Source organism: Globicephala melas, chromosome 5 (genome assembly GCF_963455315.2).
Source record: "Globicephala melas chromosome 5, mGloMel1.2, whole genome shotgun sequence".
In the NCBI taxonomy this organism is placed as follows: Eukaryota; Metazoa; Chordata; class Mammalia; order Artiodactyla; family Delphinidae; genus Globicephala; species Globicephala melas.
In genome coordinates, this window is record NC_083318.1 from 139131878 (window position 1) to 139146211 (window position 14334).

The 14334-nt window shown below is 41.0% G+C and overlaps 1 long non-coding RNA gene across 1 annotated transcript; it reads right to left on the minus strand.

The window, feature by feature from the left end:
- Positions 1–605: 605 nt before the first annotated feature.
- Positions 606–13635, minus strand: LOC132597327 (uncharacterized). Its single transcript, XR_009563869.2, has 3 exons — positions 13526–13635; positions 921–1065; positions 606–788 (listed from the first exon to the last, which is right to left on the minus strand). It is a non-coding gene; the product is annotated as an uncharacterized lncRNA (long non-coding RNA).
- Positions 13636–14334: the final 699 nt, after the last annotated feature.

A 14334-nucleotide genomic window follows, 5' to 3' on the forward strand; every position in this document is an offset into this window, starting at 1 on the left:
ACCGTTGTAAAGCAATTATACTCCAATAAAGATGTTAAAACTAAAAAAGGACTAAGCAAATTCCTAGCAGAACATAGCAGTTAGAACCCTACCCTTTACGTCCTTTGACTCCTACCGTTAATTTTCAGTAACCACACTGAAACATCAGGACACCCTAAGCATGTCTTTTGGGCATGTTGTGCCTGCTGGGAGGAGCCACAGGTCTCTGGAAAGACATAAGCTTCTCCACAGTGGGTGAAGTGAGAAGAGAAGGAAAGGAAAGGGAAAATTGGCTGTGAGGGAGAAAACTAAGCTGGAGCAGGAGTAGAAAGAGAGAAGAAGCGCTCAGGAGGTGTGCCAGAGGAAAGGGATGAGTGGTCAGGAGAAAGGGAAGGGAACCGGAAGAAGAAAATGCATAGAAGAAGAAAGGAAAGGAGAAAAGGAAAGGAAAGAAAGGAGCATAAAGAGGCCGCGCGCGGTTAGACGCCAGTGGCTAGCTGTCTGTGGGCTGAAGTTGTGCTCTCTCCCCTGGGGGCTGGTCCCTTCCTGTGATGACATGGCTGCTCCCAGGCCCTCTGCGTGTCTCTTCCTGCGCTGCCTCCCCAGGGGCCTTCTGTCCTGGGCCCCGAGGTCTGGGCGCCTACCTCACAGGCATGTTTCAAGCTGAACAGGTATGCTGCAGCACTGCTGAAAGATTGTGCTCCGTCGCCAGGAACCTTGCTGGATTGAGAAGGAAACCTCTCGTATGGCCAAGGAGAGCGCGAGCTGAGACCTGAGCCCTCCCGTCTGCCCTCGCGTGTCAGGTGTCCCTTTCCGGAGAAAAGCAGAGGAGAAGGCAATTGCAAACGAGCGGCAAAGGTATCTCATTTTTACTGTGGTTTGTGTAATATTCATAATCATCTTAAAAGGATTTAACAGTAAAGAACTAAAAACACACTTACGGATATCCATAATCTATACTTCTGTGCTGTAGGCATTGCAGAGTCCATAAAAGGTCTTTCCAAATTCAGGAAAACACATTAGATCCAAAACTCATCATCGGCAAGTTGCCTTTATTCTTGTATGAAGAACTTGGCCTTGATCAGTCTGAGAAAACAAAATAAACAGAAGATTTTCAAACTCTGGCATAAGAACATAACAGTTGTCATGTATCTACGATCCGGAATTTTGGCACTGGCGAGCAAAAAAATGACATTCTCTTCTAGTCTGATTTACTGATAAGCATTAACAAAAGTTTCTCACAGTAATTAGTTCTTGCGAGGAAAAAATTTTTTTAATGACATTAAATTATAGTCATTACGTGGGACCTTTTTTAAATTAATAAATCTTAAGCAAATAATATGTGGAAAAGTAAACATGTACATTTTTAAAGAATCTGAAGTAAAAAAATATATATGTGTATATATATATATATATATATATATATATATAAAACTGAATCACTTTGCTGTACACCTAAAACTAACGCAACATTGCAAATCAACTATACGTCAATAAAAAAATAAAATTAAATAACATTTAAAAAAAGGAGAAAGGTAACAGCTCATATGCATGGCAATGTTGAATTCAGTCTGTGCCCATGTTCAAACTTCAGCGAGACATTGCGACCACCCACGCAAGCATAGCCGTCTGGATTTCATGGACAACTCATATTAGGATGAATTTTGTGTGTGTCTCCTAAACTATACGGTGTTTACCAGGACTTACAAATCTTCCCCAAATCATTTCCCTTCAAAGCCTTTTACTGACAGGTGCTGATCTACCTTCTTGTCCTCTCTGCATATGCTGTACTGCGAACAACAGCCCTCTTTCCTGCATGGACCTACAGGCACAGAAAAGTGAGGCCAAGTGTCCTTTGCTTTCCAGCGAGTAACGTGAGCACCTTCAGTCTTTCTCATTAATTCTGAGAACAGACCACATAAACGGATACCTCACGTTTCCTTCACGATAGTCATCTAAGCCCAGATACAAAATGCAGCTTCTGATAAGCTTTTCATAAGATCAGGCGGATCACAGAGTCATGGTTACATGGGAAATGTGGATTCTCTTTCTTTATCTTAAAAGTGAGGAAACTGAGAACTAAAGATGTTAAATAACATAAACGTCTACGAACCACAATTGCTCCATGATTTTGGATTAGGTCCTCAAATTGTGCATGGAGTTACTAAAAATTCAGATGGATGGCTCACCAAAAATACATCCCTGTACATTCTTTTGATTATTAATGATTCCACATCTGAAATTTGTATTCAAATCAAAAGCTTAGGATGATATTTAAATATTGTGAATTGCTTATTTTTTTATTAATACCAAGGACACAGAAGCTATGTTCAAAATCGTCTCTGGCCAGAAGTGTCACCTCTGAGAACAGATCCATTGGATTAAGTTCATTATTTCAAAATAACCAGTGATGGACACAGAAGTAGACGGTAAGAGTCGGGTAGGGGAGCAGGGCATGACTTAAGGATTCTAACGTCAGTGGTGAGACGCTGGATTTATGTTCTCTCCTGTGAGAAACACTACTCAGAAAAGAATGCTGTCATCTCGTAAACGGTGTTCCAGGTCCATGTGAATCGGCAGTTATGAATGACAGGGACTGCATCAGAAAGAGACGCTGGGTCCTGTTAGGACAAAAGGAGTCTCACTTTTCCCGACAGCTGGGGCTAAGGCATGATGGAAGTGTATTTCCACAGATGAGGGGAGGCCTGCATTTCTCATCTCCGTCGACGTGGAGATTTTGGAGAAGGGGAAATCGTACCCATCACTGGGTCCCATTTGGGCTTCAGGGTTAGACTGAGGTGCCCTCCCAAAGGGCCACCAGAGTGCGGGGCTCCTCTGATGAATGCGTCACAGAATGAGGGTGGCTTACGGGGAGGTGAGCATGTTTAAGCCCTCTCTGTTTACTCAGCTCTTCCATAATCCTCTATTCTGCCTGCTTTACACAAAGTTACGGCGCCTCCCGCCATGCCTCAAGACCTCAGGCGTATTTAGGGGTACGCCCAGCTTCTGTGGCGTGAGTCAGAGATGTGACTCCCTGGGGCTGCTGGGTGGGCCGCAGTGGCTTCCCTGGAGTGGTGGCCATACGGGTCTGCTTAGTCAAAGGACCCGGGAAGCACCCACTGCCCCGGGCCAGTCACCTGGAAAGCACGAAATTCTAAGCTTCTTCTGCTTTTCCCCTTCGAAAGGTTCCAGTTACCAAATAGTACCAGTTGCTGGTTTGCTTTTTTTTTCTTTTTAAAGTATTCCAACTAATAATTGTGAAAGGAACGAGATACTTAGAAAATCACGAATTTGGGACTTGTCATGAAATAAATGTTGCAAGAAACAACACATATCTGCAAGCTAAGGCCCAGAGGAGAAGTCCTGATCGTGGGAAAGCAGCTATGACCTGACGGGCCTGCGTGTGGCCCTGCCTTGGGTTGTGCTGCCCGAATGGTTCTGCCAGGCTCTCCCTAACTCTCCTCGCCGCAAGTCCTCGTCCATCCCTCCTGCCTTCCTTTCTTCCTTCCTCTTCTAGTGGCTGCTGACTGAGACCATGTTGGCGTCGGCACTGAGGACATGAAAATCCAACCTCCTTTCTTGGTTCCGTTCCTGAGAGACAGTGTTGAATAGAGAAGCACAAGACCAGATTGGAACACCCACTGGATTGGAACACCAGCTCCATCACTTTCAGCCTGGGGGATTTCAAACAGGTGACTGAAGCCCTCTGAGCTTGAGTTTTCCATTTCTCTGCGTTGCTGTGAGGATAAGTGAGAGAGAACTGTATAGCACCTAGAATAACCACGGCAGGTAGCAAACGCTGGAGAACGGTGAGCTCAGCACTTTCCCACCCCTCTGCACCTCCACCCACGAGGGAGTTCAAACACAGCTTCCGTGCTCACGCCCTCCAGTCTGGCCCTTCTGCGCCTCCTGGACCTGGGACCTGGACCTCCCGTTTTACCTCGGCCTGAGCCGCTCCTTTTTCGTCACCCACTGCCCCTCGAATCACCTGTCTGTTCACCCGTCACTGAGAAAATCATGAGAGTGGACTCTGGTCCAGCGATTCCAACTTAGCCTAATTAGGCAGAAAAGTCTTGAATGACAGGAATCAGCGTGTGCACCACTTTTGAGTTTTATTTTTATTTTCATGAAAGGTTGAAGCTGTAGATGTGATTGTGATACTCGATATACCTTGCAAACACAATATACATTTGAAAATATACTTTCTTCCATGACCTGATAACTCTACTGATTAAAAATAGTTTTTGGTTGGTTACTGGCAAGGAAGGAAACTTCTCGCCTCTCTCTTGGTCCCGACCCTCTCCTTCTTCCAGTCTGACGCTGACAGATCTCTGTAACTCCTGAGGTCTGTGAGCACTCAGAGCTGGGGCAGCTGGCTGTTTTCCAGTCTTCATATTTTCTTTAATATCATTTGCATGATCTGCAGTTTTTAACAGTCCTGAGGGTTTTAATCCCTCCCTTTCCCCTAGTTGTACAGGTTAGAGGATTCCTAATAGGATAAGTAGGGTCTGATGGGTTTTGGGTGGGTGTTCTAAGTGCCAAACCACTGAAGAAGAAGCAGAGTTTACATCAGAGGCTGTTTCTCCTTTTCTCCCTTTAGAGGCTGTTTCTCCTTTTCTCCCTTTAGAGCAGCTTCAGTTTCTTCAGCGCTTTCTATACGAAGGCGAGGCAGCAGGCTGGTTGCTGGTCTGACACTGACACTGACCAACAGAGTGAGGTTCGATTACCTACTTACTTCTGCATCTAGGACTTTAAGATTCGTGACCTGACACTGAGGTCTTTGATGTAGATAATGTCTTCCAGCTCTTACATTTTGTGACACTGTTATGACCTTTTGCTACTCCTGGGAAATATTGTGAAAATTTGCTGTAAAGAATTGTTAAGAAGTCAGGTGTGGTGAAGGAAAAAAACTGGGCAAGGTAATACAAATAATGGTGGGATTCTCTGGGTTGCGGTCAGGGATGGCTTTGCTGAGTAGGTGATGTCAAGGTGCAAATGGCAAGACGGAGCCTGCCTTACCAAGATCCTTAGAGGCAGAGAAAACAGCCTGTGAAAAGTCTCTGAGGAAGAAGGAGGTGGGAGAGGGAAAAGGGCAACCCCGGCTGAAGCCTGGTAACGTGGAGACAGCAGTAGGAGAGGGGGTAGAGAGGGTCCGCGGTCATGGTGGGCTAGGGCAGATGTATTTGAGATGGCCCCTCCAGGAGCTGTGAGTTGAGCCAGGGTAGAAATCGATTCTTTAAATCTGGAGGAAAGTTCACCAGGAATATCTTCAAGAACAGTCCTAGAATTCCAATACTGTGATACGCTGCTAGGTTGACTTTTCAGAAGACTTACATCCAAAATTCACCCTAGTGCCTTTTATCTAAGGATGATTCATGTGAAGAAAATCAGAGTTATATTCAAGGCAGTCTTTTTTTTTAACCTGGATGCTTTTGGTAAAAGGCTATTGCCTAAAAATTCCTAATAGAAATAAATTACAAACTTCAATTCGTAATATAATGTAATTCTACCATGCCACTGAATATGAATGTCCGCTAGGTAACCGTACTGGTTTTACATAGAGAAGTGAATATCATATTATTATTAATTTATTTTTTATTTAAAACATGGCAGGCCGTATCAACTTTTGCTGCTGGAGATGTCAACTCCAACTCCAATTTGTGGTTTTGTAATTCATGATATGATAGGATGAGTCACTTTCCTAATTAAGGAAATTAATGAGCCTACATTTTGAGAGTTAAATGGTACTGGCCGTATTTCATAATGTAGACCGAGGGGCAGTATTGGATATTAATAACCGTGGCTTGATAAGAAAACAGTGTTTCTTAACGTCTTAAGTGTGATCTGGTAAAATGGGTAAGTGCAAGGCAGAGAGTTTTGTGATCCAATCCCTCTCACAGAAGAGTTCCCCGCACTGCCACATCTGATTTCGCTTACCCTTGGTAACTTTATCAGTAAAGTGGGAATGATCTCCATCTCTCAGAATGAGTTTTCTTTCGCAGGTGAGGCGGTGTTTGGAAGGGTCTGCTGGTGAATTCGTAACTAGTGGTCCTTCCACAGTTCACCCTGTAGGAACCCAGCCCTCCCTGCTGTCACTTCTCTCACCCCCACCCTGGCCACCAGTCACGTTTATGGAAGGCTTTGGGGACCAGTATGGGTCAATAATGTGGTTAGTTTCATTTGAGTTTGGCGAGTTACTTTTTGTCAAAATTTACGATGCATAATACTGCAAAATAGCTTTGTAGAAATAACGGATTCAATGCCTGTGTAGTCCTTTCCTGACAGAAAAGGTGCCGTCACAATGATATACGAGGGTTTGTCTTATACCTGAAAAAATAAGAATTCCTTGAAAACTTTAGCACAATCTGATACTAAAATGGCTCTGCACTCAAATTCCAACAGGTGGGCGAGGGGGAACTTCCAACAAGCAATGGTCTGGACATCAGCTGGGTGTCCTACAATTCAGCTCAATTCAGGTACTATCTACCCAGAGAGAACATCGAATTCCACAGGTTAAGGGTTCAGTCCTACAAGGCCTCCCACCCCCAAAACATACACAGTTCAGCCACCAACTGCAAGCCCAGATCATCACCTGTTTTCTGACCAACTGGCTACGGACTGGAGGTTCCCACAACGCCATCCAACTCAGGTTGCCAGCTGCAAGCCCAGGTTGTTACCTGTACTTCTGACCGACTGCCTGTAACCTAGAGCTTCCCAGGGGCTTAATTAATTTGCTAAAGCAGCTCACAGAGCTCAGAGAAACATTTCATTTACTAGATTACCGGTTTGTTATAAACGGATACAGCCTAGGGCAACCAATGCGAGACACGCACAGGACGCTCGGGGAAAGGGCATGGGGCTTCCACACCCCTCCAGGCACGCGCTCTCCTGGAATCTCCACGTGTTCACTGGCCTGGAAGCTCTCTGAACTCCGTCCTTCTGAGTGTTTAGGAGGCTTTGTCAGATAGATATGATTGATTAGATCATTGGCTGTTGGTGCCCTCCAACTCCGGGCCCTCTGTCCTCCCTGGAGGCCAGGGTGTGGGGCTGAAAGTTCCAGTCCTTGAAGCCCAAGGTGGCTTTCTTGGCCACCAGTCCTCACACTTAGGTTACCTAAGGCCAGTCCAAAACCCACCTCATCAACAAATAAAAGACAACTTTGTTGCTCTTATCACTTAGGAAATCCCGAAGGTTTTGTGACAAAATACTAAATATATATTTCCTCTTATAAGTCACCATATCACAAATATATACCCCGAAACAATGGGAGAGAATGGACCATGTACCAGTGTATATACTAAGTATCAATATAACAATGTAACAAGTACTGATGTACATTATATGTAAAACAGCTGCTGAGGTCATTGATGCTATTACACTGAAAGAATTGATGAAAGAAAGTAAACAGGTAATGAAAATAACCATGGATATTTAAGGATGAGGATAAAGTTTCATGGAGAGGAAGCTTTGACTGTTTCAGGCTCCCAAAACCAAGAGCAGGACACATGCTCTATAATTCATGAAAACAGAAATCTTATCGTCTGTCTGCCAGACTGAAAGAAATGACATTTAATGAATTTGTCTTCCTTGTTCTTTTGCAGTGTTTCGAAGCCTTATCTCAAGGACCATACATGCGCTTGCTTTTTAGTCAATTTACTGATTAAAGGAAGGAAAGCTCAAAGCGTGTGTCCCCAAATTTGGCAACTCATTTCACATTACACAGATTAGACCCTGCCCTGCTCTGCACCAATGCTGTTATCCACACAGCTACTTCCTTGCTGGAAGAAAAATCGGCTACGCTCTTCTCTCTTTGTATTATGAAGTAAAATGCACTTTAAAAAATAAACGGGAGCAAATTTTAACAAAAACATTACCAATCACTTGTTACCAATTACTTATTAATTACTATATTGTATATCGACATATAATTATTAAAAGGGCTGGAATGGAAAACAATCTTATGTAAGGACGAAAATGTAGGAATAGGTAAGGTTATCAAAGGGTCAAAAAAACCCCAAAAATCCTCAAACAGGAAAAGTAGTGAATTGCAGTCGGGAATTACTGGGCTTGCCTGAATTGTTAGTAACCAGGCAACCTAGCAACAAGCTGGTCCATATTTCTGGGCTGCCGGTGAGCGATATTCCAAGGCCACCATCTGGGAGCCTTAGAAGAAGACAAATTTCTCCCGGGAGAGAACATTTTTCCTGTATTCTTATTGTACATATTCACTATTGTGAGGTGTTTATCTCACAACAGGTATTTCTGTGCCTTTCCCTTACCCTGATGGGCAAATCCTTTTTTTTTTTGCGGTACGCGGGCCTCTCACTGCCGTGGCCTCACCCGCTGCGGAGCACAGCCTCCGGACGCGCAGGCTCAGCGGCCATGGCTCACGGGCCCAGCCGCTCCGTGGTACGTGGGATCTTCCCGGACCGGGACACGAACCCGCGTCCCCTGCATCGGCAGGCAGACTCTCAACCACTGCGCCACCAGGGAAGCCCCGGCAAATCCTTTTTACTTTCCCTCCCACTGTCTCCATCCCTTGGTAAATCTGATTATGGTGTTCTCTTCAGGGGTTCCTTATTTGATAGAGAAACTGGCTTTTCCCTGAAGGAGTTTTGACTCCAGTCAGCAAGAAAGTAATGAGTTATTTCATAAGAAATGGCAGGAATAATTGAGATGGTAAAGCAAAATGCATGCTTCACATCACTGCTGCAAATAAATGTACACAAGCTAACTTAGAGCTTGATAACAACCGTGCTTTGCTCACCATCAAGTCAAGTGGGACAGCTACAGGACACCCCGAAGTCACCTGAACAGCATTTTTACGTGGAATTTCTATTAAAAATATCTGGTGAACAGGACACTCTATTTCTTATAACCTACAAAATTCCATCATAATGTATGTTCTTTTTTTTATTGTGGCCAAAAGACACGTAACATAAAACACATTCTTGCAAGAGTTTTGTAACGTGTATTCTTAATGCTGCTCTTAGGAATCCAGCAGGATTGTGAAATGCCTTTTCTGGCTCAGCAGAGATGAATGCATTCAGTACAGCTCGAGGACGACATTATTTGCTGAAGTTTAATACTTTGAGAAAAGCAGATTCATATAGAGTGCTGCTTCCCCCCCCAAACTGGCCACATCTTTAGAATTGCCTGGGGAAGAATCTGTTAAAGGTAGAATCTTCCCTGGAGACTTGGATTCAGTGGTTCTGGAACAGAGAGGGATCTGGATTTGTAACAAGGGCCCCCAGCTGACTACTTAGGTCAGGCTGATTGGGAAACACAGAAGCAAAAAATGTGTATTTCTCTTTATGAGAATACCTCATTCTCCATCTGTACTGGAAAGCACGTCGTGAATACTGTCTTCTTTCACGCATTACCGAGTAACAGGAGTTTTCTTCACTCCTGTAAAGTCGGGACACTTATGGGCTCTGACAGGCTTTGCTGCCACCTGGATCCTGCCTCAGTCCTTGTGACACTTGGCACTCACAGCGAGAGCTGTCATTATGAGTGACATCTCCCAGGGCCCTGGCAGGCCTAACACATTTACCAGCCCCTTGTGAAAAACCCAAAAGGGCAAGTTCCTGAAACAAAGCTTTAGAAAAATTGTCCACCACAAAGAGGTTCCAGAAATAACTACCCAAAGGTAAATATTCATCCTGAATGTTTTATTTGGAAGGCAGACGAAAATTTTGGATACTGTGTCTGTTTCTTTCTTTGTAAATAAAAATGACTTTTCTATTTATAAACTTTTGACTCGTTCCTTTCAGTTGTTAGGCTTAGTAATATTAGCCAGTGATAAACATCTAGCTTTTAAACAGGAAAGATGTTTATGCAAGCATAACTTCGTTATTAAATTATAAAAAGGGAGAATTGAAGCTATTAGAAGCCTGTTAACTGAGTTAAAACAGAAAAAGAAAAAGCAAGTTTACAAAATATGTACAATTTAATTACATTATTTTATAATAAAAGTACACATACAAAGACCTATACGATAGAGAAAAATAGACTGGAAGGAAATATACCAAAATGTTAGTGATAGTTTTCTGATTCTGAAATTATGGGTAATTTTAGTCTTTTCTCCTTTTTATTTTGTATTTTCTAATCTTTTTAACAAGATGCATTGTATTTATAATAATATTTTTTTATTTTGTTGAAAAAAATCACTTGCTTTTCCTGAAACATTACTGAGGATAATATTTTGGCAAACTTACTTTTCAATTCCTCCTTTAAAATTGACCTTGGAAATTTTGTCTGATTTTTGTACATCAACCATAGCAGTAGATTTATACACCAAAAATCCAAAAAATAGCTGCAGAAAGTTCAGAGTGAACAGTGTGTTTGATAAGATGACATTAATAACATACTGTCAATTCTATATTCATATATCTTCCAACTCATTTGGAAATTTTTAGCTCCAGATGAGTATGATTCAATCTTTGATGTGAAAAGAAAATGGGAACAGTGTTTAGAAGAAATAATTTAACAAAAGCATTAAGGAAAAGGTTATGCATATAATCACCTCATATATAAATGATTTTTTAAAAAAATACAAAGCTATTTACTTTCAAAGTACAAGTGCTATTTTTTGACATGGTTGTCTAGAGAAAACATGTGGTTGGATGCAGGGAGCTGGGTTCTAGAGCAGGAATTTCCACCAAAGGAGTGGGGTGATCATAGATAGTATGGATTTCCTCAAAGGTTCAATGTGAATATAATTATGCTCCCTTTAAACACCTTATAGAGGTGGGATAAAGTGAAATAGGGAGAGATTACTTCGAAGTGTTAAAAACACACTCTGAAAACCATACATGGTCCAGCCAAATTGAAATAAGATGGTCCAGATTTACTCTCCCACCAGAAATGACCAATACACAGAAGAGAGTATATGAAATACTGGCAATCAGAGTCTAAGATCAGACAGCACAGGGAGTGATTTCTGGAAGAAGGAGCGGGTCCTGTGGTCTCCCCAGGCTGGGCAGACAGGCGGGCATCTGGGGATGCCTTGGAAGGAATGAGAATTACAGAGGCTGGAGGCGTCTCCTCATTTTTGGCTGAATACTCATCAGGTCATGCACGTGAGAGCTTTACTGGATACGGGGAAATAACCACTCCTGACCCTCAGAGCTCGCAAATTGCTGAGAAGAGCTTGTGTTCTCAGCTGCCAGAGAAGGGAGGCTTTTTCATCCACAAGGTATGTTACTTAGGAGAGGATTGCCTCAATACTAAGATAAATTAGCCTTAGACTATAGGCTACACTGGGCCCACCTAAGAAAACTGAAAGTTTAAAATTGTTTTGGAGGACCTTATCTGCACTGCAGAACACATCTCCAGAATATTGATAGAAATACAAAAATATCTAGCACAGAAAATAGTATCAAAAAAGTGAGAGACATACAAAGTAACAGAAAAATATAGATCCATAGCTAAGACAAAAATCTATCAATAAAAATGAACTGGGGCTTCCCTGGTGGCGCAGTGGTTGAGAGTCCGCCTGCAGATGCAGGGGACACGGGTTCGTGCCCCGGTCCGGGAAGATCCCACATGCCGCGGAGCGGCTGCGCCCGTGGGCCATGGCCGCTGCGCCTGCGCATCTGGAGCCTGTGCTCCGCAACGGGATAGGCCACAGCAGTGAGAGGCCCGCGTACCGCAAAAACAACAACAACAACAACAACAAAACTGACAAATGCCCAGATGATGGAATTAGTAGATGTAAACTTATAATTCTGTTTCATATATTCAGGAAGGTAGAGGAAACATGTTGAAGAGAAACCAAAAACATATTTAAAACTCACAAAAAAACACCCATATAAAACTTCTAGAGAGGAAAAAACAATATGAGAGATGAAAATACACTTTGTCTAAAATATACTTAATTGGAGTCCCCAGAGGAGAAGAGATAGGTGGGGAGCAGAAATAAGGACAGATCATTTTCCAAATTTAATGAAAACTATAAAAATGCAGATCTAAGAAGTTCAAAGTACTAAGTACAAGAAACATGAAAAAAACTATCTCAAGGAACATCATAATTAAATGGCTTAAAACAGTGATTAAAAGAAGAACTGAAAAGCCTTCAGTGAAAAAAGAAAATTAGGTACAGAGGAGCAAAGAATGGCAGAACTTTCCATTGGAAACCATGTAAGTCAGAAAAAGTAGCACAGAGTCATTAAAGTTCTTAAAGGGGAAAAATAAAGAAACCCAAAAACAAAACCCAAACTGTCAAACTAGAATTCTATATCCAGCAAAAATATCTTTAGGAAATGAATGCCCCCAAAACTGACTTTTCCGGATATATAAAAGTTGAACAAATTTGTCACCAGTAGACGTGAACTATAATAAATTAAAATGTTAAAAAAGTCCTTCAGGCAAAAGGAAAATGATATCAGATGGAATCTTGATCTACACAATGGAATAAAGAGCAGAGGAAATGGTAAATATGTGGATGAAAATAAAATATTTTTTCTATTTCTAAATCTCTTTAAAATATAATTGACTGTTTAAAGCAAAAATAATAGTTACACATCATTGGGAGCTTTATAACACATGTAGAAATAAAATGTATGACAATATTAGCCCAAGTTGGGAGGAGAAACGGAAGTATTTTGTTACAAGACTGTACTTTAAATGAAGTGTTAGGTCATTACTTAATGGTGGACCGTGATAAGGATGTGTAATATAGACTAGAGTTTGACAGACTTTTTCTGTAAAGGACTACACAGCCAATCTCTCAGGCTTTCTGACCAGCATCTGCTGCAACTGCTCATCTCTGCCATTGCAGCAAAGATGATACTGAGTAAGTTGTGACTGTGCTCCACCAAAACTTTACTCACAAGACAGAGAATTAGGCCTATGTGCTATAGTTTGCTGACCCCTGATACAGGCATTAAAGTATCTACTTAAAAAAAGTGAGTTAAGAAGTTCGTTGGTTACAAGTCAATATGTAATAGTCAATTGCATTACTACATAGTAGCAATGATAATCATTCATTAAAATTAAATTTATAAAACAGCAATACTATTTACAGTAGCCTCCAAAATATAAATTATTTAGGGGTAACTTTAAGAAAAAGTGTAGAAGAATGAAACACGAAAACTAAAAAAATATTGCTGAAGAAAATTAAAGGTCTAAACTAATGGAGATATATACTGTGTACATGAGCCAGAAGAATCAATATTGTTAAGATGTCCATTTTCCCCAAATTTATCTGTAGGTTCATCATGAATCCCAAGTGAAATTATAGCAGGGTTTTTAATAGCAATTTATAATCTGATTCTAAAATTTATACAAATATGTAATGTACCTAGAATGTATGAAACAACTTTTAAATAAAGAGCAAATTATTGGATATAAACTGTGTGATTTCAAGGCTTATAAGCATACAGGGATCAAAATAGTGTCATGTTGGTGCAAGAATAGATAAGCAGGTCAGTGGAACAGAAGAGAGGTCAAGAAATAGATCTAAATAAGTTTGTTTGTATCATTTTTTTAAGAGTCCACATATAAGCGATATCACATGGTATTTGTCTTCCTCTGTCTGACTTACTTCACTTAGTATGATAATCTCTAGGCCCATCCATGTTGCTATAAATGGCATTATTTCATTCTTTTTCATGGCTGAGTAATATTCCACTGTGCATAAGTACCACATCTTCTTCATCCATTCATCTGTCAGTGGACACTTAGGTTGCTTCCATGTCTTGGCTATTGTAAATAGAGCTGCAATGAACATAGGGGTTTATGTATATTTTCAAACTATGAACTTATGGTTACCAAAGGGGAAGAGGAGGAGGGATAAATTAGGAGTTTGGGATTAAAATATACACACTACTATATATAAAATAGATAACCAACAAGGACTTACTGTATATCACAGGGAAATAGACTCAACATCTTATAATAACCTATAATGGAATAGAATGTTAACAAGAATATATGTATATATATTTATATATAACTGAATCACTTTGCTGTACACCTGAAACTAACACAGCATTGTAAATCAACTATATTTCAATAAAAATTTTAAAAAGAGAAATAGACCTAAATGTAAGAGTTTAAAACTATAACATTTCTAGAATACTACATGAGGAAAAATATATGGACCTTGAGTTTAACAATAATCTCTTTAAAAACACACAAAAGGCACAAAATATACAAGATAAAAATAAGATTCTCAAAGTTGTTAGTAAATGCAAATTAAAATCACATTGATTAGACCACTGAATGTAGAATACAATGTCTAGAATTAGGAAGACTTACCATACCAAGTATTGGTGAGGGTGTGGAATAATTAGAACTGTCATAAATTGCTGGTGGTAACACAGAATGGTATGATTACTTTCGCACATAATT